Raw genomic sequence first — 9,200 nt, forward strand, 5'->3', positions numbered from 1 at the left:
ATGTCCGCCTTGACCGTGTCGATCGTGGCTGGGTCGACGCTATTTTCCGGATGTTTCGGTTTGGTTGTGTCGCGTGGGCTTTGGATTTATGTCGAGCTTTCGACGTCCGATGCGTTTGCGTTGACAGACGATTTTTACTTCGTCCTTGTGCGAGGCGCTTTTGGCCGAAGATCGATCTATCTTCGCGCGTTTGCCGTTTGCAGACGCCGTGATTTGCCTTAACTTATGCTCCGCGAGGAGCATAGTCGCGACTGTTTTTGTTGGCATCCCCAAATGGCTGCGACTCCGCTCGGCGTTGGGAACTTGAGACCCAGGTGGTAAGTTGACGGAACTGCCTGCATGGCGTTGAGCCATGGGGTTCCCATGATCACGTTGTAGATAGCGGGATGGTCGACTACCGCGAATTCGACGATTTTCGTGATCTCCTTGGCCATGACTGGCAATTGGATTGATCCGAGAGTCATCGACACTTCGCCTGAAAAACCCGTGAGTGGTTTGGCGTCGGAATTACCTCTCTCGATTTGATACTCATCCGATTGAGAGTGTCGCGGAAGATTACGTTGACCGTGCTTCCCGTATCGACGAGTACCCTTCCGACTTCTAAATCTCGTATGACGAGATCTATGACGAGCGGTGTGGCAGTGGTAGTGGTTGTCGATACCGCCGGCTTTTCTTTCTTCCGTGAAGGTGATCGAGCAATTTTGGCCGTCTCGAGGAGGAGACCATGTAGGCCAATTTGCGCTTGATTCTTCCTTCCGTTGGTAAGCCTTGATGGCTGACACGGTATCGCCGCAGTATTGAGATCCTCCGATGATCATATTTGACTCTGCGACGATTGTTATCGTTCCCTTTGTCATCCGGCCTCCACCCGACCCCGTTGGTTTCCCGGTTGGTTTCGTTGAGAGGATTTTTTCGGCGGGCGGATTTCTGTCCGTCTTTGGAGGCCGATCAGAATCGAGGATGAGATCCTTGACGCTAGTTACTACTTCCGAAAGTTCTCCAGCGAGCAGCTTCGCGGCCATCTTCTTGCTCCCAAGACTTTGCAATTGGTCGTGGAGTGTCCTCGGGATTGGTGGAACTCGCAGAAGGTGTTTTCGTCATACCCTTGATTGCGATCCATGTGTTGCCCGTGGTCCGGCCTTGATCCGAACTGATCGCATAGTTATGCCGCCCCTTGGAGATCTTCCCCCTCGTGATGGACGTACTTGTCGTTACGAGAGTTCTTCTTTTTTCCCCTTCGGATCTGCGTCTTTCGAGGATGGTTTTTGCCGGCTTATGTTTTGCGATAAGACTTTAGTTTCTTCCTCCTATGATATAGTCCGTTGCTTTGTGGAGGGCGTCCTGGATCGTTCGCGGTTTGTCGAGAGTTATCCATTTTCTGAATTTCGACTTGTACCAGAGCGTCTTTCTCCAGCGCGTCGATGGCCACTTTGTCGCTTATTCCCGCTGACCCTGACATTATCAGTTTGAACCGACTGATAAACTCGCGGAGGGGTTGTCTTCCCTCTGGGAGAGACTCCAGAGATCAACATCGGAGGTTTCCCTGTCTATGAATACAGAGTACTGTTTGAGGAATTCCGATGCGAGCTGTCGAAAACTCCCGATGGTGTTGCGACGAAGGCGTGCGAACCATTCGAGTGCTGCTCCTTCAAGATTTTCGACGAACAGGCGGAATAGCCGGCATCCTTTTCGCCGTCCTTCAGTCTTGCTCTTTCCCATCGCGATGTGGAAAGCCTGAAGGTGCGCTTTCGGATCGCCGTACCATCGTACTTCGGTACTTTGATCTTTCCCGGATCGGACACCCTCATGTCCGAAATGCGACTGGTAAAGGGGGTCTTTCGAGCTCCTTCCAGCACTAGTAGCATGATGGATTTGGGACTTTACGGCTCTCACTTCTGCCGCAGTCTTGGTGATATAGTCGCGAAGATCGCGGATATCCGATGTCTCATCAGTGGATTTCCGAGCCTGTCGGCGCTTACTGCGAGTGAGCTCGGTTTGCCTTTCGGCCAGCTCCTCTTGTTCGTTCCAATAGGCGACTTCTTCTTCTTCCGTCATTGGTTTTTCGAACGGGGAGCCTTCCCGAGCGGATCGGCTTCTGGTCCTTCTTGGATGTCTGTCGACATCCTCGTCGGTGTCGTTGGAGACATCGCTAAGATCCAGGTCAATATGTTCGGCTTCGTTATCCTCCGAGTCCTTTGCAGGGAGCGAAAGACTTTCAGAGTTCCCCTTCTCGATGGGAGACTTCTCGCTGGGGTTTTGACCGGAAGGTCGTTCCCGCGCGGCTCCTGCTCTATCGAGTGGGGTGGCGAAATCGAGCCTCTTCCCGCGGATTTTGGTGGTTCCGCGGGGACGGATAGCTTGGTCCTTGCCGTTAAGGTTTCAACCTGTTTGGTCAAGGTATTCACGAGCTTATCCTGTTCTTCCGACCTTTTTTCATAGGTGCGAACATCTTTTTAAACTCCTCGAGAGTCGCGGCGTTGGCTTGCGCGTTGGCAGCAGATACGTCCGCTACCGGAGTGTGGAGATCGGTGCCGCTGCCTCCGTTAAGGGGAGTTTGCACGTTATCCGCGTCGTTGGTTGACATGTCTGACTGTGTGTGGCTTTTGCGGGTTAGATTGATCCGTAAGGCCCCCTTCTTCTAGCGCCAAACTGTGGGAACCGAAATTCGCACTGTCGATTTCCGTTTAAATAAGGAAACTAAGAAAACCCTAATTTCCCAGAGGACCCGGATATCTGTTAATTACCACACGTCAAGCAATCAGAACACGAGAATAACAACGATAAAAATAAGAAATCGAAAAGAGAGCAAAGTAGATCTTATTCCGAATCTGCGTATGAGCGTTACACAAGGTATAAGCCTGGGCTCGAGAGCTGTCGGCGAGATTCCTAGTTCTAGCAACCCTAAGACGCTAAACCTAATTGAGTCGCAGCTCGAAATAACAAAAACGGAAAGTTGCCTAAATCGTCTAAGTGCTAAGTTTGCTCTGAAAATTCCTCCTCCTCTGCTCCTCGCCTAGGACTCCTTATACTAGCTCCAAGGTCGGTTTACGCTTTTACTCTTCTGCCCTTAAGCCGTCATATAAAAATGGAGATATTCCATTTTTCCCGATCTTCACAATTATCTTCAAACTTCCGTATTTATCCCGCGGAAACTTGACATTTATCCTTCCTCGTGGCCAAGCGCGAACCACGCTGTGGTTCACGGGCTTTGTTTAAGAAAAATCGTAGGATGGGCCTCGAGTCGTGTTTTAGGTCCCTTTGGGCCGTCTTCCGACTCGACACGTTTACTACGAGTTTTCCGCGGTTTCTAATCCGCGAAGTTTGATCGATGAATTAGAATAACGGGAAACATGGACTGAGCTTGCTACGGTCTTCGGGAGATAGCATTCGAAGGTTTGACGAGAATGCAAGGACTGGTGTCGTATCGATGTTCGGAAAGGTTCAATCGCTACACAGCGACCGAACTTTGGCTCGAGCCCGATCGCTATGTAGCGACCGAGCGAAACGAGTGCTCGGTCGCTACGTAGCGACCGAGCTTCGGCTTGAGCTCGGTCGCTACGTAGCGACCGAGCGGGACGATCGCTCGGTCGCTACGTAGCGACCGAGCGGGACGATCGCTCGGTCGCTACGTAGCGACCGAGCTTGGCTGAGCTCGGTCGCTACGTAGCGACCAAGCGGGACGATCGCTCGGTCGCTACATAGCGACCGAGCGGGACGATTGCTCGGTCGCTACGTAGCGACCGAGCTTTGGCTCGAGCTCGGTCGCTACGTAGCGACCGAGCGGGACGATCGCTCGGTCGCTACGTAGCGACCGAGCTTTGGCTCGAGCTCGGTCGCTACATAGCGACCGAGCGGGACGATCGCTCGGTCGCTACGTAGCGACCGAGCTTGGCTGAGCTCGGTCGCTACGTAGCGACCGAGCGGGACGATCGCTCGGTCGCTACGTAGCGACCGAGCTTTGGCTCGAGCTTGGTCGCTACGTAGCGACCGAGCGGGACGATCGCTCGGTCGCTACGTAGCGACCGAGCTTGGCTGAGCTCGGTCGCTACGTAGCGACCGAGCGGGACGATCACTCGGTCGCTACGTAGCGACCGAGCTTTGGCCCGAGCTCGGTTGCTACGTAGCGACCGAGCGGACGATCGTTCGGTTTGAATCCCAAAGAATACTTCTTCGTAGAAATAACCTCGTATAGGTTATTTTTACGAAAATTACATCCCTTCTTTTACTAACTCTTTCGGAATACGATCTCTGAGGATTTTCGGGTGGTAATTCCGTCGTAACCGTTTTTGACCCCAACAATAGTTGTCAGGTCCATTGGCCACTTGAAGGATATCTGCTATGTCCTCTCTTGACACTTGTAAGATCCTTCCATCTATTGCACGTGCGTTGCCATCTGGGTCCCTGAAAATACCAAATTCATAAGGTGTTAGAAAACCGTAATCAATGTTTGCATTATCATTCAATTTAGAAATAGAAAGATTAGGTTTAGAGTAGTATCGATCGATGTTGATACATATGCATCGATCGAGGGCAGAATAATTTCTGCAGAACTTGTGTTCTTGAGATGATTGCTCTTCATGGATTTTTCTGTTGATGTAGATGGAAGAGTGTTCATCTTTTCTGCTTGTGTGTCTGCTCTGGTGTGTGGAGGTGGTTTCAGGGGTGCAAAACGTTTTATATAGGTATCTATAAACCTAGTTGGAGAGGGAATATTCTCCTGCTCCTTGATTTTCGCTTCGGCGCGAATATCGATCGATGTACATGGATGGGTGTCGATCGATGTACATGGATGGGTGTCGATCGATGTGAGCGGTTGTTTTGCTGGACGAGGGTGGGTATCGACCGATGTGGAGTGCACATCGTCGAGCGATGTTGGAAACGTGTTGGTGAACTTATATGTTTCAAATTTTTCATCATGCAAAGACATTTCTATTGCACGTTCCTTCCAATAATCTTCATCGTATTCCCCTGTATGTTCCTCATTAGGTGAAGTAAGTACAGTGTCAACTGCAAAACTTTCATGGAAACCACTGTCTGCCCAACTGCCTATGGAATAATCATCACGTCCTCTCTTTCTTGGAGGTTGTAAGGAAAGGTGTGGGTGACAATGATTTGGTAGAAGCGGAATGGTCAACCGGCTGATCAACGTAGAGGGACGTGTTGATGCGGTAATCGGTCACCGTGACTCATTAGAAATCGATCGATGGAAAAGTTGGTGTGTCGATCGATTCCGAGTACTCTGTTTCGTACTCTGATTCGTACTCTGCTCCACAATGGCATGCGCCAATGAAGCCAAGTTCTTTCCCGTAATCCATAGAATTAATAACCTTTCTCTTAGGTTGGATAGGATCGTAGTGGATGTTGGGGTCTATCAGCGTCAGACACAATTTGTTTTTGTTCATGTCACATACAACTCGTACTGTAGCTAAGAAAGATCTTCCAAGCAGAAGTGAAGAGTTCCAGTTAAGCTTGGTGTCCAGGACATGAAAATCTACCGGGACAAGGGCATTACCAATATGTACCTCCAGATCTCTTATGATACCTCCTGATCGTTTTTTCTGAAAGATCCACGAAGGTGAAGGATTCTGTTGAAGGTTTGATGGTTAAACCAAGCTGGTCTACCATGATCCTAGGGAGGATACTAACTGATGCTCATGTGTCACATATTGAATGGGGAAATTCAACACCCTTGACTACGCATGGTATTGCAAACTTCCCAGGATCACTCTCTTCTTCGTCAATATGAACATTTGTCTCATCTTCTCTCTGACTTGATGAAACATTCTCCTAATGTCCTCCTCAGTTACCTTTGTTTCTCTGAAGAACATCCACAACCGGGTGGTGAAGTAAGCTTCATCAAAAGGTTTTTCGATTGAGATTCTGAGGATTCTTTTAGTGAAACCATTCATCTCCTTATCGTTAGCTTCCTCTTAAGGTTCTTAAGAATTTTCTCCTTTCTTTTCCTTAACCTTCTCCCTTCAGTTTCCTGATTTTCTTGAACTGGTTCTGGTGAACTATTTAAAGGGTTGGGTTTTGGTTCGGGTGGGTTAGCTAATGGTTTCGGTGGTGGTTTGAGTGCGTTGATATAGTCATTATCAATTGAGGGTAACCGCACTCGGTATATCAGAGGTGCTTGTCGATCGATGGGAGGTGTGTTGTGACGATCGACGTCGGACTCACTCTGTCGATCGATGGTTGGCTCAGCCGATCGATCGATTTTATCATAGAAAGGGGAGGGTGGGTGAGGATGCTTAGCTGCGAATTCCTCATGAGTTAGAATTCGAACTGCATTGCATTGAGTCGATTTAGCGGACGACGTCGATCAATGACTGGAGTTATCCGTCCATCGATCTTCGTCATGATCTGTCGATCGATGCGAGTTCCTCGACATTGGTCGACACCATTGGGATCCGCCGAGACTCATGGAGCTTTCGATTTTGAAGTCTCCTTCCTCAAGCTTTTCATGTCTCACTACTTGCCAGAAATCATCATATATGATGGCATTTACGTGGTGTTTTCCCTTGTCAGCTCCTGCCTCTCTAGCGAAGCTTCTTCTTGCCTCTTTATAGTTTCGCCAGTCTGAATCACTTGCGTTTCAAGTTTTCTCACCTGAGTCCCTAAGGTCTCGATTTTGGTGTTTAGATTGTTGTAGGCGGAGTCTATTTTACCGTTGAAATTGTGGGAACCAAAATTCGCACTGTCGATTTACGTTTAAATTAGGAAACTAAGAAAACCCTAATTTCCCAGAGGTCCCGGATCTCTGCGAGAGCCAACGACAAGTGACCAAATATATGCGGAAATCGTGAAAAGATAACAAACGAGTTTAGAGAAAATAGTAAATCTTATTTCGAGTCTGCGTAAGAGCGTTGCGATCATTACAAGAGATCATAAAAGCTTTGGCCGCAAAGGCTGTCTGCAAGTTACCTAGTTCTAGCGGCCTAAAATCTCAAACCTAGTTGAGTCGCAGCTCGATAACAAAAGACGAAAAAGATACAAAAAAAAGGTTTTTTGATTGATTTCGGACTGAACCTTGTTAAAGGCTGCCTACGTACCCCTTTCGAGGATCAAGCCGAACGTTGTTCAATTGATAGAGCTGGACAAGAGATCGAACTGCCTGGGCGAGTTTGTCTAGTAATTGAGTGCCAGTCATAGAAACCGAACTTGTCGAGAATAAGCCTAAAGTTTCTAAGTGCAGAGAATTCCGAGTCTAAAAAGCTCTCTCCATGCCTCTCGCCTAGGACTCCTTACATACTAGCTCCAAGGTCGGTTTACGCTTTTACTCTTCTGCCCTTAAGCCGTCATAGCATAAAAATGGAGATATTCCATTTTTTCCGATCTTCGTAATTATCCTCAAATTTCGTATTTATCCGCGGAAACTTGACATTTATCCTTCCTTGCGCGCCAAGCGTAACCGTCATACGGTGTATGGGCTTTTGGTTAAGAAATCGTAAGTTGGGCCTCAAGTCGTGTCTTAGGTCCCTTTGGGCCGTCTTCCGACTCGAAACGTTTATTACGACATCTTTCGATAAAGAACGAACTTTCCGCGTTTTTACCGCAAAGTTTGATTGATGTATTAGAATGGTCGGAAGACATGAACTGAGTTCGCTACGGTCTTCGGGAGATAGCATCGTAGGATAGACGAGAATGCATGAACTGGTGTCGCATCGACGTTTCGGAAGAGTTCGGTCGCTACGTAACGACCGAACAGAACGCACGCTTGGTCGCTACGTAGCGACCGAGCTTGGCTGAGCTCGGTCGCTACGTAGCGACCGAGCTTGGCTGAGCTTGGTTGCTACGTAGCGACTGTGCTTGGCTCGAGCTTGGTCGCTACGTAGCGACCGAGCGGGACGGACACTCGGTTGCTACGTAGCGACCGAGCTTGGCTGATCTCGGTCGGTACGTAGCGACCGAACTTGGCTGATCTCGGTCGCTACGTAGCGACCGAGCTGTGTGCATGCTTGGTCGCCGCGTATCGATCGAGCTTGGCTTGTCCGTGGTCCGATTGTCGTACTCGAACTTGTCCGCGGCCGAATTGGATACATGTCTGTTTCCTTCGGACAATCGGTATTTAGTGGTTTGATTGAGATTTGAACAAGATTTTACCGCAAGGCTCTTTGTAAAGATATCTTTACGAAGATTACTTTTTCGTAAAACGTTCATGCTGATTTTTACGTACTTTCAGGCATTGATTCTGTCGTGACTGATTTTGACCCCAACAGAAATCCACGGTAATTTGTTGTTGTCCCAACAGTACTTGATCAAGCATTTCTTCGATTTTGCTTTCCTGAGTCTGGGGTGGTGGATTATGGTAGTAAGAGTTCGAGTAGCTTTTGCTGTTGTCGAAGGGTTTTTGAAATTGTGAACTTTGGTTACTTCTTTGACCATTTCCAAAGAAGTTTCTGTTTCCGCCCTGGTTTCCAAATTTCTGGAATCCGGTACCTCCGATGTAGTTCACATTTTCTTCTCCTTCCGTATCTACTACTTCTCCTTCAGCTAAACAGTCTTGCTTCCTAAGAAGCTCGTGCACCACATCTAACTTAGCTCTTACTTCGTCCATCTGTTCCTTCCCGATAGAGGCTACAGACTTCTTCCGTTCAGAGTCAGTGTTTTTGGTGCTGCTGCTGTTAGCAAGGTTTTCGATAAGTCTCACAGCTTATAACGGATTCCGAGTAGTGAAGTTTCCTTCACTCGCCGTATCAAGAGCCATTTGATACTGTAAGGCGAGACCTCGGAAGAAAGTGCTTAGCTGCTGCACTTCGTTTAATCCGTGGTGTGGACAGTCTCGCTGGAAGCACCTAAATCTAATCCACGCATCTTTGAAGGACTCTCCAGCCTCCTGCGTGAATGTGGAAATCTTGTTTCGCAGTTCTTCAGCGCGCGCCTCATCAAAGAAGTTTCGTAAGAAAGCATTCTTGATGTTGGCCAGGATGTTAAGTATCATGTGGGTAGCTGCCTAAGCCAGTGCATCGCTTCTCCATTCAGCGTGTATCTGAAGAGCTTGCACAACAGGTAATCTTCGGGGACTCCTTCCATCCGAATAGCAGCGATTAAATCCTCGAACCGTTCTAGATGGTCCATAGGATGCTCGTGTGGTAACCCAGAGTAGGGTATCTGTGACACGAGAGTTGTAGTATTGAGGCTTCAGCTCGAAATTCTGCTTCTGGATCTTCGGAAGCCGAATAGCTGATCTGTTGGAATAG

The 9,200-nt window shown here is 48.5% G+C and overlaps 1 non-coding gene across 1 annotated transcript; it reads left to right on the plus strand.

The window, feature by feature from the left end:
- The first annotated feature begins 8,762 nt into the window (after positions 1 to 8,762).
- LOC125609677 lies at positions 8,763 to 8,869 on the plus strand. Its single transcript, XR_007339829.1, has one exon. It is a non-coding gene; the product is annotated as a small nucleolar RNA R71 (small nucleolar RNA).
- The last annotated feature ends 331 nt before the right edge of the window (positions 8,870 to 9,200 follow it).

The sequence above is a fragment of the Brassica napus genome, chromosome A5, assembly GCF_020379485.1.
Source record: "Brassica napus cultivar Da-Ae chromosome A5, Da-Ae, whole genome shotgun sequence".
Classification (NCBI taxonomy): domain Eukaryota; kingdom Viridiplantae; phylum Streptophyta; class Magnoliopsida; order Brassicales; family Brassicaceae; genus Brassica; species Brassica napus.